Source organism: Hibiscus syriacus, unplaced genomic scaffold (assembly GCF_006381635.1).
Source record: "Hibiscus syriacus cultivar Baekdansim isolate YM2019G1 unplaced genomic scaffold, ASM638163v2 tig00110174_pilon, whole genome shotgun sequence".
Taxonomy (NCBI): Eukaryota; Viridiplantae; Streptophyta; class Magnoliopsida; order Malvales; family Malvaceae; genus Hibiscus; species Hibiscus syriacus.
In genome coordinates, this window is record NW_024062612.1 from 349,359 (window position 1) to 367,288 (window position 17,930).

The following is a 17,930-nucleotide window of genomic DNA, read 5'->3' on the forward strand; positions in this document are numbered from 1 at the left end:
TTTTGATTGAATCAATCAGATCATCTAACTATTTAAATGTTTCAATCAAGCCACCCGCCGTTAGTTTTTAACAGAGATGGTGACGTATCTGTTAATAAAAATGACATAATTATACATTTGATCCTTAATATTTATAAATCCTATCAATTTGGATATAAATTATTTTTAAAACAATAGAAATTAAAAGGAAAATAAATTCACTTCCTTTTCTCCTCCTTAGCTCCGTCTTCCTTCTCATGTTTTCTCGCCTTCGACAGAAAATAAAAACCCTCTTCTCGTTGCTTGTTTGATCGGGTTTCAAGTATCTAAATTATAATATTGATTTGATATTATAATATTCAACATTTGCAATTTAAATTAAATACTAGTCTAATTTCAATATTTAATTTGTATCAAATAACAAATGAATCTTCGATGCTCGTCCTCCTGCAATTAAACAATTCCAAAAATTTATCATAATCATAAAATAATAATATTCAAATATTTATTAATAATAATTCATTAAACAAATATTTTATTCACCATTATTCCTAAATGAGTTGAAATATGTTCATTGTCAAGTCTTAGCAGTGGAATTTGGTCAGCCATTAGAATGAATCTGTAAAAAATAATTAAACAACAATATTTATAAAATCATTTAATATAATCTCAAACACTAACTAACAAAAAAAATTCATATAATAACTTATAATATAATAAACTAAAAAACTAACAAACTAAACTTTTTAAAATATAACTTAAATGCACCCTTAATCAACAACTAATAAACTTTATTTTATATAACTTAAACTAATAAGCTATTTTTTAATTATAATATAACTTAAATTTACTACTAATAAACTAATTAATTAAATTTTGTATATAATATAAATTCAACAACCAAATATAACTTAACTATTGAACTAACTACAAACTAATTAAATATTTTTTATATATGACTAGCGACTAACAAACAAACTAATTAATTATTTTTTTAATATATAACTATTAAACAAACTAATTAAATAATTTTATATTTATGTATGATATAACTTAAACTAACAAGAATATAAATTAAACTAACAAACTAATTAACTAAAATTTTGTTTTACCCTAAACTAAAAAACTAATTATTTAAAATAAAAAAACTAATTTAAATAATAAAAAACTTAACTCGATGATACCGGCTTCCTTTCTTCTTCTTCCTCTTTTCCCTTTCTCTCTTCTCCCTTTCTTTCTTTTATCATTCACGCATGCATCCCATCCAATATATAACCCTAAAACTGATAATCACGGGACCATAAAACTGATAATCACGGGCTGCTCAGTGCCGCGATAATACAACAATAATTGCTGCAATAATGCAGCAATAAGTGCTGCAAATAATGTTGAATTCACGTGAAGAACGTGGATGCAAATAATGCATGCATGCATGGTATTATCACAAAGTGACAAATTGAGGGGGCCACACGCAGGGAATTAAACAAGCTGCCAAAAATGGTGAGTGAAGTAAGGGCCCCAACAGCTTCTGGCGTGAAGAACAAATTGTTCTGGTGTGCATGGCGATCTGCTTGGTCGCAGGGCTTACATGGCAACCAAGAGGGACCAACAGCTCGCATGGATACCTTGGCGACCTCCTACGTCACTCGGAGTACATGGCGACCTACGTGTTTACTGTAGAAATCACCCTATATCAACAATTCATCTAGCCATAGCATTATCTCGTGAATTAATTAGTTTGAGAACATTATCTCGTGTAATTTGCCCGTTTTGAATAGCCTAAAAGGCTTTGAGTTCCGCGGGCAGACTAGGGGCGAAGCATTTAAGGATTGCTGGGGTATATGGTGTAACTCTTAAGCATTTTGAAGAGTTGAAGATGTTGTTGGGCATGAACAACCAAATTCAACAGATAGTGCACAAGCCACTTTTTTGTAACAGAAGAAATGCGTATCTCTCTTGTGAAGATGACCGTGCCATTGATATCGAAATGTGCCCTAGATGCAACAATGTGAGGCTTGTTTATGATTGTCCTCTGGAGGGTTGCCAGCAAAAATCTCTTCGAATTTTGACCCAAATTTAGATACTTGAAACCCGATCAAACAAGCAAAGAGAAGGTTTTTTATTTTCCGTCAAAGGCGAGAAAACGCGAGAAGGAAGACGGAGCTGAGGAGGAGAAATAAAAGTGAATTTATTTTCCTTTTAATTTCAATTATTTAAAAAAAATTTATATCCAAATTGATAGGATTTATAAATATTAAGGACTAAATGTATAATTATGCCATTTTTATTAACGGATACTTCACCATCTCTGTTAAAAACTAACGGCGGGTGACTTGATAGAAACATTTAAATAGTTGGATGGTCTGATTGATTCAATTGAAACTTCAGTGGTCAAATTGATTTTTGACCATAGTTGGGTGGTTACCATTGTAGTTTACCCTTATTTTTATTATCTTCCGCAATATCATACTCGGTCATTGAATCCGTGAAAAGTTCATTTTCTGATGTGATTTAAGGCTGGGTAATACGATCCGCTTAATGAAAGCAAGTATGGTGCCTGCCTACCTACGACAAATCAATCAGCATACTGTTGTCGACTACATTGACGGCCACTCCATGTTCATCCCAAATCAAGTTTATCAATTCAAGGCTGGCACCCAAAAAAAATTGTTCTTTCATCTTCATCCCAAATCTGGTAGCACGGATTCACCGCCTAAAAGTTTAATAAAAAGGAAGAAGATGTTGCCACTCAACATGGTTAACTTGAATCATGCCCTATCTCATCTCTCTTATCCAAGTTTAATGATCATTGAATCTCTCATGTTTCACTCTCTTATGCTTTGACAAGACTGTGCATATTGTCACGCCCTCAGAACTTCGACGCCTCAAACTGTCGGAATATCAGAGTCAAGGTTGACGGGTCGTGCGGCCTTAGACGCTTTTGATGCTCCTCGATCTTCTCTGCGACTAAGTAAGCCTTACCCAAGCCTAGTGAGCGTGCAAACTCACAAAGGTTGGAACCAAGCCCTCAAGGCTTTTAGGATTGCGGAAGCTTTAACACCAACATGGCTATTCCGAGCCACAAGGTCGGACTATCGTGTAGAAGTGCTAACATGAGTGTGGATACTCCTGGCCACAAAGATAGGCAACAAGAACTAAAGAACTCAGAAAGAATATAGCAAATTCCTTAGAGCTATATTACTCTCTCACAAAAAGAAGAATGGAATGGGTAATTATAAATGAGGATGAGAGCTCTCTATTTATAGTTGAGCTCAGTCTCAATCGATAGCCAAGATCGTTTTATATGAAGGGCTCCTAACCCACCTCCCTTAAATTAAGGAAATCCCACCTAACATTATCCTTCTAGAATCCTCCAAGGAACAAGCCAGATCTGATGGTTCTGGGCAAGCCCAACACTCTGTATAATTCTCTTACAGAAATATGTGTACACATATCTCGGTTCGAATCCACGAGCCTTGACAAAACTACTCCCAACACCCTCGTCGCTTCTCTCGGACGCCTCGGAATAGATCTTTCATGGACTTGTTAAGCATTCTCCAAGAATTGGCTAAGTGTGGTGATCTCGGTAAGCCCGATATTCCGTATTAAACCTATTTTTCAGACGCTTACACCAATGTATTAGACCCAAGTTTCTAGCCCGTGATATTCTCCTCTACCAAACCTAGCGACGCCCTCGTTTCTGCACTCAACGTTCATGGGCAACACCATCTTGGATACTCTTCAGTGCCTTGGCTTGTTGCGGCCCTCCCATACAAACGTTTTGCTTGGCTTTTGTCCCATGTAACTTCACGATCTATCGCGCCATACTTCACATCAACTTGGTTGCCTTTCGACGCCTCCACTTGCTCATGTCCCCCCATAAGGACTTGGCCTCCCATAATGGCTGTGCTCACTTTGGCTCTTACCGCCAAGTGATGAAATGGGCTAACACGCCCACAAGTACATCTCTACTGTATGAACTCTTTCCTATAAGTCTTGATTTTCTTCGGTTTGGACCCTCCTGGCCCTACGACAAAGTCTTGGATCCCATCTAAACTTTATTTCATCCGCGTTAAAAGTTAGGTCTGGCCCGACCTACACTCGTTTAAAACGGCAAATCAAACTCAAAAGAACAAAGAAATATGTTGAGATGTACCTTCCCCTCTGATTTAGTTGACATTTACTCAAAATTTGTGTCAGCCCTTCTTACTCCATAAAGTCTGAAACTCCTCGCATCGAACCCTTGTCATTGGAGTTCTTTGTGCCACCATGCATCGGTACTTTCTCACGAAAAAGTCCAATGCCCATTCTTGCATCATTCTTATAGTATGAAGGCTGGAGCTCGCTTCCCACCTTTGAAATGGGTGGTGTCTCCTGCACTTGGCTTCTACTCGCCTTGGCAGAAATGAACCGTATTGAGCCAAGTCTCAATGTCCCCTCAATCTTTGGTTCGTCATCTTCTTTAGACAACTCGATCTTGGGCTCATCCATCACCTTGGATGACTCGACTCCCCTCGGGTAATCTTGTAACACTGCTGCATCTCAAGTTTGTACCCCCTTGTTTGCTCGACTTTTACCCTAGCTTAGCATCTGTGTCACTTGAACTAGTGCACACAGCATCCCTAGATCCCTCATCTGGTTCATTATTGAGTGGACTTTCCCTGCCACTCGAGGAACAACATTATCATCCTTCGACTTGCCTTTATTGAGAAATTTCCTGCCGCTACCCTTGGCTTTGGGTTTTACTTTGGAAGTCTTTTTCTTGACTCCAAATTCTTTGATGGATTCGACGATTGTCAAGGCTTTAGACATCTCCTTGATTTCCCTTCGCTCCAACACTTTCTTTGCCCACGACTTCAATCCGAACATGAGGTGAAGAATCCATCTTCTTCAGTCAAACTCGGGACTTTAAGTGTCCCTTTATGCCTGAGACGTCTCAACTTGGACCACGCCTCTATCTTGACATATTGTGAGCGGACCTTCTCACTCTGCACCCTCAGGTTGACGGCTTTATCATTCGCTATCTCACCGGGTCCTTTCTATGCTCGACGGCTTTGACACTTGCAGCCTCGCCACGTCTCGATCCTGGGCGAACTACTTGACAGCTTGTAGTCGCACCATGCTTGTCTCTCGATTTGGCTATTTTAGAACATGTAGCCTCATAAAGTCTTTCCCCTGACTTGATTGCTTGAACACCCGTAATCGCATCGGCAGCTTTACTCGATATCAACAGCCTTGCCTCGTTTCGATCCTTGCTTGGCCGCATTGATCCCCTCAATCGGACCAAGTCTTTCTCCTGGCTTGGCAGCTTTACTCGTGCCCGCGCCAACTCCCGCTACTTCTCTTTCTCCCATCCACTTCATGATAGTTGTAAGGAGACGCTTCTCGGGACATCCTTTAATCAAATGAGGACCATCACAGAAGTAGCACTTCAATTTTCCTTTTCTCGCCTTCTTCTTCACACCGGACTTAGCCTTGTCATTATTTCATGATGGCTTTCCTTGGCTACGAACAATCGATGTCTCACCTTGGCTACTCGAAGAGCTTTCTCTACCAACTCCCCGCTGCACCTTTTCCCGTTCTCCCCCATTATTGCCACTATCCCTGGGCATGGGCCTGGACGACACATCGCTCATTGGCTTGACATCTGCAAGCTCAGTCTGCGTTCCGGCTACAACTATGGCCTCCAAAAATCTCTGGGCATCACCTTTCTCTCCCCCGAGCATCGCCCTAGTCTAAGTCCTTCCAAAAAGGTCTTGAGCGCACCCATTCACTCATTGCTCCCTTGCATATGAGTAGATCCCTCTTGAGCTCATCCACCTCGCTTCTCAAAGCCATCACCTCGGCTTCTTGGGCTTTACCCCCTCGAACCGTCTCCAACTCGTTGAGAACTCGTTGCGTCTCGTCCTTGAATCTGTCCTCCATGGACTCCAATCTATCAAAGCGAGACTCCACAACACCCTGGGTCTCTTTGGCCTCATCCTCGGCTCTCTAAGTTTCTCGACCCTTCCTTCCCACGAAGTTGAGTTTTGTTCCATCTTGAAGAGCCTCCTTGCATGGTCACCAAAACCTTCCATCAAGTAAGCCCACTTCTAATACATTGTGAGTTCTTCTTCTTGTTCCTCATCAAGACTCTCATCGTCTTCATGAGAGAACGTGTTGTCTCGCTCGACATGCGTTCGACGTCAACCTTGACCTCTCTACCTCGAGATCAAGCTCCCCTTGGTGTACTTTCATTGCCTCAAATATTCCTTGCAAACTCGTCATGGCATCCCTATGCTTGGACACCGAAGATGCTCTCGAGCCCACCGAACTCTCTTCCCGTTTCCCACTTTGGCTCTCATTGCCTTTGCGTGCGAAAACTCCTTTTCTCTTGTGCCCCATATCAATTATCAAAGTAAATTGATTGAAAGTAAGTAAAATAAACTTACCCGGTTTCGCACCTTCCACCAAAACACGGTCGAAACGATCGTTGCTTGCCCACAACGACTCGCTCTGAGACCACTTGTCACGCCCTTAGAACTTTGACGCCTCAAACTGTTGGAATATCATAGTCAAGGTCTGACGGGTCTTACGGCCTTAGACGCTTCTTGACGCTCTCGATCTTCTCTGCGACTAAGTAAGCCTTACCCAAGCCTAGTGAGCGTGCAAACTCACAAAGGTTGGAACCAAGCCCTCAAGGCTTCTAGGATTGTGGAAGCTTTAACACCAACGTGGATACTTCGAGCCACAAGGTCGGACTATCGTGTGGAAGTGCTAACACGAGTGTGGCTACTCCTGGCCACAAAGATAGGCGACAAGAACAAAGAACTAAAGAACTCAGAAAGAATAGAGCAAATGCCTCAGAGCTATATTACTCTCTCACAAAGAGAAGAATGGAATGGGTATTTACAAATGAGGAGGAGAACTCTCTATTTATAGTTGAACTCCCTCTCAATCAATGGCTAAATCGTTTTACATGAAGGACTAGGATTAATTCCCACCTAACCTAACTCCCTTAAATTAAGGAAATCCCACATGACATTATCCTTCTAGAATCCTCCAAGGAACGGGCCAGATCTGATGGTTCTGGGCAAGCCCAACACTCTGTATAATTCTCTTACAGAAATATGCGCACATATGTCTCGGTTCGAATCCACGAGCCTTGACAAAAATTCCCCCATCGCCCTCGTTGCTTCTATCGGACGCCTCGAAATAAATCTTTCATGGACTTGTTAAGCATTCTCCAAGAATTGGCTAAGTCTGGTGATCTCGGTAAGCCCGATATTCCGTATTGAACCTCTTTGTCGGACGCTTACACCAATGTCTCGGACCTAAGTTTTTAGCCCGTGACAATATACTTTGGTTTTGCCGGTTTTGGAGACCACGACGGCCACACCCACTGCCTGGCTATTACCACTATTACTTAAAAGACTGCGCAAATGCCCCCGCACTCTTTCCTCGGACAAAAGGAAATGGGCAATTCCCACTATTCTAATTTTCTGCTGTATTCTTTTTTGTTAAAAATGAAATTATGGAATTAGCAAAATTTAACATGTCGAGGTAAGGCATAGCCTATAGTAGTCCCCCCTTTTTTTATTTTTAAGAAGAAAAATTTATAGTTTATGAGTGAAATTAATGAAAGGGTGATAATAGATATTGTACATTAATCTAAAACAAAATCTATCCTTTATATTCTTATTCCTTTTAGGGCATAGATTATTGAAGGGCAGTCAATAACTTTTGTTTAATAGTACAAGAAAGGCTGATTTCATAGACTCATTTTAACCAACACAACTACACTGCCCACCTTGAAGTTAAATTTACATTACTAAAGTTTTATTCTATTCCCCTCCTATGCATGTGCCCCCAATAGATCAACGGGAAGTAAAAGGCAGAGACTTATAATCAATGGTAACTTAAACATATAAAACCATCACCAGTTGTTGCAATAAAAATATAATGATATGGTAAAAATGCTAAAATTACAAAGCTTTATTATCATTATTTTAGTCTAATTGTGTTTTATCAATTTTTTAATAATATCTATTTAGCATAGAGGAAATATATATTTTTGTGCCTAATAAATATTGTGAATACGAGAGATGCCAACTTAGAATTTTTAACTATCTGCTCTAGAGATTGTTATAATCGATGTTTTTCATTCATCGACCAATGCCTACATATATTTATTTTAGTTATCACGTTCATGGATTTCTTATCGTAGGTTTTAAATTAAGTATTGCACCATTTATGGATCACTTTAAAGACAAGGTAATTGACGGCTGCGGTTTCTCCTTCAAATCAAGTGGGAAAGAATTGAAATCCAACTCATGTCATTAATTTGGCAATTCGAAATTTACAACTGGAAGGGGGAAAAGAAGAGATATTGTGACCAATTTGAATAGAGTCGTAACACTACTTTCTGGGAAGGAGACAAACAAGGTGTGTGTAACAACAATGGTTCCAAGGCTTTTGTATGTGTAGAAAATGTTCTCAAAAGATAATAAATTAAAACCCCTTTGAAAAAGTAAGGTTTGGTTAGTGGATAAGGAATGCATACGTAGAAATTTCCAAAGTTAAGTGTCCTTATTTCACTTATCCTTCTTTTTATTATTTTATTATTTTAAAACATGCATATATGAGGTTATAAATTATTTGAATTTAAAATTTTAAAATATAAATTTTAGTTTTTTTTTTAATTTAACATCTTTAACTATCATAATTTATAATTTTTTTTTCATTTTGAACTCGATTTAAATTGATTATTAGACTTAAAATTTAGCATTAATTTGATTTTTATGTTGAATAAAGTTAAGATTTTATTTTTCTTTAGAAAATTATGTAATATTTTTAGCTTTTTAGTTTTGGTTTAATACAAAAATAAGTGTCTAAACCATACCTTGAAGTATAATTTGATGTCTAAAGAATTTTCCATTTTTATTTTTTAAATACAAAAATATGTTTTTATAAAATAAAAATAATTAAATTAAAAAAAAAAACCTTTCCCTCCACGTCCCCCAGTTCCCTCGCCTCTCCTGTCTTGTTCACCCCCACCACACCTCACTGTACAATTTCTTCAAATCTTGTAAATCACCTATTGCAAATCATCGAATGGTTTAAATGTTTCTATATCATTTGCAAATTACACAAATCACGATGGATATTTGGGATTAAGGGTAAAAATTTGAGACTTAGGGTCTAGAGATTTAAGTTATGGAATTTATGAATTTAGGGAGATTTTGAAAACAATTGGAAGTGGAAGCTCAACGATGGATGAGTAACCGTTCGATGATAGTGAAACGGTCGGTGACGATTGGTAACGTGTGTTAGAATGAGAAATTTTAAGGTTACAAGATTTTTTTTATAATTTCTAAAAAAATTGAGTTTTTTAAAATTAATAATATTCTTGTTATTTAAAAAAAATAAAAAATTCAAAAAATAATTTAGACATTTTTTATAAAAAAATATTAAAAAATCTTTATAAAAATATTCTTAATGTTTTTAAGAAAAATAAAAATAAAAAAGTTAGGTATTTATTTTGAACGAAAAATTCTTTAAACATCAAATCGTATTTTGAGATATAATTTATACACTTATTTTTTTATTAAACTTTTATTTTTAAAAAAATCTTTTTTTTATTTAATAAATACTATCATCGATCTTTGATTTAGTAGTTGTCATTCATGTTTTGTCATAATTCTTGTTGTGATATCATTAATTTTCTCTACCTTCGTTTTTTCCCCTCCTTTTCTTTTGCATATTTATTTTTTATTTTATTTAATTAATCTTTTTATTTTCTAATGAAAATCATAACTTTTTTACCATGCAACACACCTTTTTGTTTTTTTATCCCATTCTTTTAAGATTAAATTTGATGAATTATTTTTAATTAGTGTTTATTTAATTATCTTAGATATATAATATTTCATTGGTTTAAAACCGTAAGTTATTATCTCATATTGATAAGTACTCATGGTAATCTCATATTAGTCTTGCGTAATAAAGTTAATTATGAATGTATTGTCATCATTAATTTATTTTTATGTTAGTGTTTTTTGATACTCGTATCATTTCTTATTGTCAATATATTATCATCAATATATTTATTTTTTATTATGTAATTATTCCAAATGTATTGTGATCATTATATTCATTTTTTATTACATAATGTAATAGCTTGTTTTAGTTTTTATATTTTTTAAATTGTAATTTTACTGTATTTTTTGTTTCTTCATTTAATAAAATTAACCATTCTTATTAGTTAAAAGAAACTTCATTACATTGTAGTAAATTTTTGTTTGGATTAACAAAGTTTCTTACTTATAAAAAGAACACCAACGTACAAGTAAACACTCCACCAGACCCCGATTGCGGCAACTTCGACGTTTCTCTCATTCCTCGGATAAGCACAGACTTTTATCAGCGTAGCGTAGGCGGCTTAATTCGGAAAGATAAAATCTTAATTTTATTTTTGCATCACCAGATTCAGCATATAGTAATTACTTCAATACAAAAGTGTGGATAACTTTTGTCTTCTCTCTATGCTCAGGAAGCTTCCAGTCATTGCAAATTGATTAATTAGCTGCTCGAGTGTTGCTATATATGCAAATTACAAATACAACACCCAGAAAAGACTTTAAAACGTACTTGAACTTAGCGTCTTTAACAAAGACCTTTATATACGATGAATTGATGATGATGAGATAATTAAGTTGTATCAACTTGTGGTATATGCCCCGCCCTTGCATTGCATGTGATCCTACTTTGAATGTTTCATGTTAAAAGAAGGTATTGGATTAAAAGTAGTCGTCATTTTCATCAATTATCTATTCCTATGTTACTGGATATTATATATATCATCTCCTTTTTGGTGCTTTAATAGACCCAAAAGTAGGAAGAAAAAAGAAAAGAAAAAGAGAGAGACAGTACTGTTGCGTTGCATGATCTCTATGTATAAAATAAAAATCAACAAAATATTGGAAAAATTAAGAGACACCCCATGCACTCTTTTAACTTATTAGCTGGTCAAAGCCGCCTTCTTTTTCTTTTTAATTTTTATTTGCCTATCTAAATGGGATTTTGTGTGTATCCTAAACAAGATTACCAAAGATACATTCTTTTGATAAAAGAAATTTTGGTATTTGTCGATACGATTTTTTTCAAGTAGGGGAGCGGGGTATTAGAAACCGCATCATCTTTAATTATTCTCTTTTCAATTGAATTTTAATTAAAAACAATGTAATTTTAGAAAATCTCTCGTTTCGAAAAAAAATTAGAAATTCCTTTACGATAAAAACATATGGTTCGAGGAGTCGGCACTAATCTTTGATTAGGGTGTGATTGGGCACCCAAAAACGTTGTCATTTTAAATAAAAATTAATTTTAATTAAAACGAAAAATTTACAGTCTACGTCACCAAAATCCAAGTTCGGGAGTCGGTTACGTCACCAAAATTTACACCCAAAATTAGGGTGTGGGGAAGGATTAGCACCCCCACAACGCCCTAAATCGGTACCTAATCGATTAATTAATGTATTTGCAACGAATTTCACAAGTTTGAGTTTAATTTGATTAATGATCCCTTTGAACAACAAAAATGCTAATTTTATAACATTAAAAAACAACGAAATAAGTTAAATTAAAATTACCAAGTCATTAGAAAGATAAAGGATATTCGATTATTTAAAAATATCGAGACCAGATCTTTAGGTGAGTTCTAACGATCTTTTCTCAAATAATTTAAATAGCCGAATATTTCTTTTTCTTTCATTCCCAAATTTTAAAGTGATAGATCCAAATTTAATTAGGCGTTACTGACGGGATACAATTTTAATTTAAAATTGTCAAAACAACTCTCTAGTAAGTTGAGAGAAGCCATTCCGACAGTTTTAAATTAAAAATATATTACACTTAATCCAATTATGTAGCAAGAGTCGAATCATGCACGTGAGACTATCATGCGAATCATACAAAGTGATGTTAATGCAAAGATCAATTAAATATGCGATTAAAGTAAATGAATTCAACATACTTATAAAAATAAATTACACCTACATCTATGCGAATTACAGGCTCAAAATAATATGCATGCATACACTTAAAATAAATCTAAAGTAACCTAAAATATTAAACAATGGACTAAAATAAAAAAGTTAAACAACATGTTCATTTTCATAAAAATTCCATTTTCATGTACTGCAATCATAATATAACCCAAAATATTGCATAGGACTAAATTGAAGGTTTTCCAAATTATATATCCAATGTATAAACAACATCAAAATAGCCCTAACATGATTCTGGATTAAAATGTAACACGCTGGAAATTACGAGGCAAAATTAACATTATAATAAAGCTGGATTTAGGACCAACATGCAACGGGTTGAATTTACTGGACCTCATACACGATTAACCCAACCATCCCAAAACACGGACAGCTCCCACCCCGCAAAACGCAGCCGTTTCACACCCTCGCGAGACTATGCGTTTTGGCGTCTCAATATGTAGAATATTAGGGTAAAATTTTAAGCTCTAACTTATTTTTCCTCTCAACCCTGGCCGGATACCCTGCCGTTTCCTCTCAAATCCCTCTCTTCTCTCTTCGCCTAACCCTACGCGAAAGCCGAGCCTCCGCCGCCCCCGCCGTAACAACCGCCGTGGTTGCTACCTCCACACGACCTCGATGAGAACACCTCTCCGACAAAACCCAAAACCAAAGGGGCTAAACTAAACCCTTACCTCACTGCTAAACCACGTGACCCTAGCCCCGTTACCCGGTCGAACTTGACCAAACCTGTACTGAACCCTTCAAATCCCTAAAGCCCGAGACCTAAAACCAACATGCACGACTCGAAATCAACGGGAGATGAAAGGTTTTACCTTCTCACAGACGGGGTATGGATTCCTAGTGACGAAAGCTACTGGATCGGAAGGGTAAGTCTCTTTTGCTTTCGTTTTGTTCTCTGGTTGTTGATGAATGATCTTCTAGGTATTTCGTTTGTGTGTTCTTTTGGGTTGTATTATGTTTTTTTATGATTGAGAAATTTTCGTTTTTATTTTTTTTTATTCTTCTCTGTTGCTGATGACCGAGAGAGCCCCGTTACCCCCTTCCTTTCGTTATTTCTAGTTGATCTCCTCTTCTCTAGTTTTGTTTTCGTCTGTTTCTGCTCTCGTTTGGTGCGCTTGCAGGGCTATGGAACGGCAGGTCACGGGGCTTCAGCAGCCTGGGCACGGGCGATGGGGAACGGACCCGAGGGACTTCACGTGGGTAGCACTCGGTTGGTTCACACACTGTCTTGGAGTTCTGAGTGCGTTAGGAGCCGTTGGATCACCTTCGATCTAACGGTGGAGGCTTCTGGGAGGATTGAGAGTCGTTGGATCATGAAGCCAGATCCAACGGTGGAGGCTCAGCTGCGCATGGAGATGGTGACAGGAAACCCTAACGGGTCTAGGGTATCCTCAAATGGGCTGCTACTTTGGGCTTGAGCCTATTGTTTTTTAATGTAGGCCTGTAAAAATAAAAATAAAATATTTAGTGCATTTTTAATTGTTTAGTTTTTAAATACCTACTATATATATATATATATATATATATAACTAAATAACACCAAACTTAAAATTATAACAACAAATAATAATAATAGAACCCAAATTAAGTTTGAATAACAACCCGGACAAATCGAACATCTACAGCTGCCCCTCTTTGCTCATTATAGCGTAACGAGAATATAGCAAAGATTAAAAGATGGTCAAATTTGTTTGGTCGTGAAAAATTCAAAAGATTAATATGCTTCACTGCTATTTCAGGGTAAGTGAGACTTGAGAAGAATCTTCTAAAAACAGGTTCGCTCCCTATTTCTTCTAGGGAATATAGAACTCGAATAATCTTTAACAATCGTGTTTGCTCCCTATTTGTTCAGAGAGTATGAGACACGAACAATCTTCAATAATCTTTTCTGCTCTCTATTCGTTCAAGAGTATAAGACTCGAACAATCTTCAATAAACAGGTTCGCTCCCTCTTTCTCTAGGGAGTATAGAACTGAACATCTTCAAACGGGTTCGCTCCCTCTTTCTCTAGGGAGTATAGAACTCGAACATCTTCTTCTTACGGGTTCGTTCCCTCTTTATCTAGGGAGTATGGAACTCGAACATCTTCAAACGGGTTCGCTCCCTCTTTCTTCAGGGAGTATAAAACTCGAATATCTTCTTCAAACGGGTTCGCTCCCTCTTTTCCAAGGAGTATGGAACTGAACATCTTCAAACGGGTTCGCTCCCTCTTTCTCTAGGGAGTATGGAACTCGAACATCTTCAAACGGGTTCGCTCCCTCTTTGTTTCAGGAAGTATAGAACTCGAATAATCTTCTGCAAACGGATTCGCTCCCTCTTTCTCTAGGGAGTATTGAACTCGAACATCTTCTTCTTACGGGTTCGTTCCCTCTTTATCTAGGGAGTATGGAACTCGAACATCTTCAAACGGGTTCGCTCCCTCTTTCTTCAGGGAGAATAGAACTCGAATATATTCTTCAAACGGGTTCGCTCCCTCTTTCTCTAGGGAGTATGGAACTCGAACATCTTCAAACGGGTTCGCTCCCTCTTTCTTTCAGGAAGTATAGAACTCGAATAATCTTCTGCAAATAGGTTCTCTCCCTTTTCTTTAGGGAGTATAGAACTCGAAAATCTTCAAACGTGTCTGCTCCTTATTTCTTCAGAGAGTATAAGACCCACAATCTTCATCAATCACGTCTTCCCCCTATTTCTTCAGAGAGTATAAGACTCGAACCATCTTCTTTTGCCTCACTACTTTTTTGTGAAGGCTTTAGTTTGGTTTGCTTCAAAGGTCGAACCTGAAAATAAAACATTATCAATCATTAATGTATGCTTGAAAACATCATACTCAAAAATTCAGAGTTCTAGAAATTTTCTGAAAATTCATCTCCATCGCGAAAACTTATCTGGAAGCCATTAGATACGTGAATCTCCTTTGGCCCAATTGTCGTCATCATTCTTTCTAGGACTTCAAAAGTAGTCATCCTCATATTGATGCTTCAATATATTCAATCTCCCACTATCATTGGGAAACTTGTAGACATTTAAGTCATCATGCAATGCCATGATCCTATTCAAAAATGTATGCGATTATGCAATTCAACGCATTTTTTCTTCGAAGGAACATCATCTTCTTTGATTCTAATGGACCTCGATTTCGTCTTGGGAACTGAATATTTGACCAGTTCACCCCAGTTAACAATCTCAGTACCATATCTTTCGGCTTGACGCAACTTTGACTTCTTTCATTCTTGAAACCCGCCAGTACCCATGACCAACTTCTTGATAAATGACAACATCTTTGGGTCATCTATTAATGGCAGTGATTTTTCGTGAATCCCAAAGTTTTAGCTTTTCGCAACCATACAAGCTTATGGGTTAAAACCATTATTAGCTTCAGAATACCTGCATTTCCAAAACCTTTTGCATAATAATACAAAATGGTCTCATGTACCACAAGTTGAGCTATGCGTTTTAACTTTTTCAAAATTAGATGCTTGTAAAAGGGAAATTGAAAAGGGAAAATGTCTATTTATCTATATACATGCAGATAATTTTTAGGCAACTACATGGCAAACTTTTAATTGGAAAAGGAAAAAATATAGGCGTCTTCAAATATCAATAACACAAATGCTTTTGAACTGGCACGCCATCAGAATGACTCGAGTGTAGCTTCTGTCAAAAGGATCTCCAAAATTGCGATGACACCTTAGAGTGCGAAGCTCTTTCTGAACCCAAAATCTCCCATTACTGGATGTCGTAAACCATATTGAATCTCATGTGCATTCAACTTCTCCCTTAGTTGTTTCCATCGAGACTCATTAATCTTCTGTCTCACTCCTGATCACCAACTGTCATTGTTGTTACCCATATCAAGAGATCTTTCTACATCCAAAATCAATTCAGAATATCCACCGTGCATGAATTCTGAACAAAACTCAAGTCGCCCTTTGCGGGTTTTCGACTTAAGACCTCCTTTGGCTTCAAGATACTCTTTTCGAGTATTCATCTTGAACCCTCATCTTTTGTTTCTTTTTTTTCATTCTTCATTTTCATTTTTTTTACTTTCTCTCTTTTTTTATTTCATTTTTTCATCATTTTTTTTCAAGCAAAATATTTCTTAACTGCATCAGAATTCACTGGGTAGGGTAATTCAGACCCATCCATCTCAGTTAAGACTAGAGCTCCCCCAAAGAAGGCTTTGTTGATAACATAGGGTCCTTCTCACTTGGGCATCCATTTCCCTCGGAAATCTTTTTGAATGGGCAATATCCTCCTGAGCACCAGATCGCCTTCGTGGATTTCTTGAGGGTGAACTTTCTTATCGTGTGCTCGTATCATCCGCTACTGGTACATCTGACCGTGACAAATAGCTTTCAATCTCTTTTCTTCAATCAGATTCAATTGGTCATATCTGGCCTGTACCCATTCTGCCTCATTTAGCTTCACCTACGATAAAACTCAGAGCGAGGGAATTTCCACTTCAACAGGGAGGACAGCTTTCATCCCATACACTAGAGAAAACGGAGTTGCCCCATTGACGTCCGTACAGAAGTCCGATAGGCTAATAGAGCAAATGGCAACTTCTCATGCCAATCTTTATAAGCTTCAGTTATCTTCTCCATAAGCCTCTTAATGTTCTTATTAGCCGCCTCCACTGTCCCATTCATCTTTGGGTGATAAATAGTGGAATTATGGTGCTTTATTTTGAATTGCTCACATATAGATTTCATCATCTTGTTGTTTAAGTTCAATGCATTGTCAGAGATAATTCTCTCCGGTAAGCCATATCTGCAGATGATTTCCTTCTTCAAGAACCTACATACCGTTGACTGGTAACACTTGCATAGGAAGCTGCTTCTACCAACTTGGTGAAGTAATCTATTGCTACCAGAATGAAGCGATGGCCATTTGACGCTTTTGGTAAAATTTGTCCAATAACATCCATGCCCCACATAGAAAACGGCCATGGGGCTGTCATCACATGCAACGGATGAGGAGGGGTGTGTATTCTATCCCTATAAATCTGACACTTGTGACACTTTCGGGCATAATTGATGTAATCAGTTTCCATATTTGACCAATAATACCCAAATCTCATAATCTGTCTGGCCATTACATGTCTATTAGAATAGGTGCCACATATTCCTTCATGTACTTCTTCAAGATTCATTTTGCTTCTTTAGTGTCCACACACCTTAATAAGACCTGATCCATGCTTTTCTTATACAAGGTCTCACCATTAAGCACATACCCCACTGTCATTCTTCTAATGGTCCTTTTGTCATTCTCAGTTGCCTGTTCGGGGTAAATTTGATACCTTATATATTGGAAGATATCATAGTACCAAGGTCTTCCATCATCTTCTTCTTCAATGTTAAAGCAATGGGCTGGATACTCATAAGCCTTCATCTCAATAGGCATCATTTTTGAATGCTCGTTCATCTTAAAGGCAACTGCCAAAGTAGCCAAGGCGTCCGCCATTTGATTTTCTTCTCTGGGGAGGTAATTGAAAGTCACTTCTTCAAATTCTTCAATAAGTCCCAAAACTAGTTTACGATATTCCACAAGTTTGGGATCTTTCGTTTCCCATTCTCCTTTGAGCTGGTAAATTACCAAGGCTGAATCCCCATACACCCTCAGCATTTTTTATTTGAGTTTAATAGCTGCTCTAAGACCCATAACACAAGCCTCATATTCAGTCATATTGTTTGTACAATCAAAATTAAGCCGACTGGTAAAAGGATAATGCTCTTCACTTGGTGAGACCAAGATTGCCCTAATCCCATGCCCTAAGGCGTTTGAAGCACCATCAAAGGTCATCTTCCAGTATTTACCGGTGAGCGCAACTGTTTCTTCCTCCGAGATAGCCATTAAATCCTCATCTGGAAAATCGAAGTTCAACTGTTCATATTCTTCTGA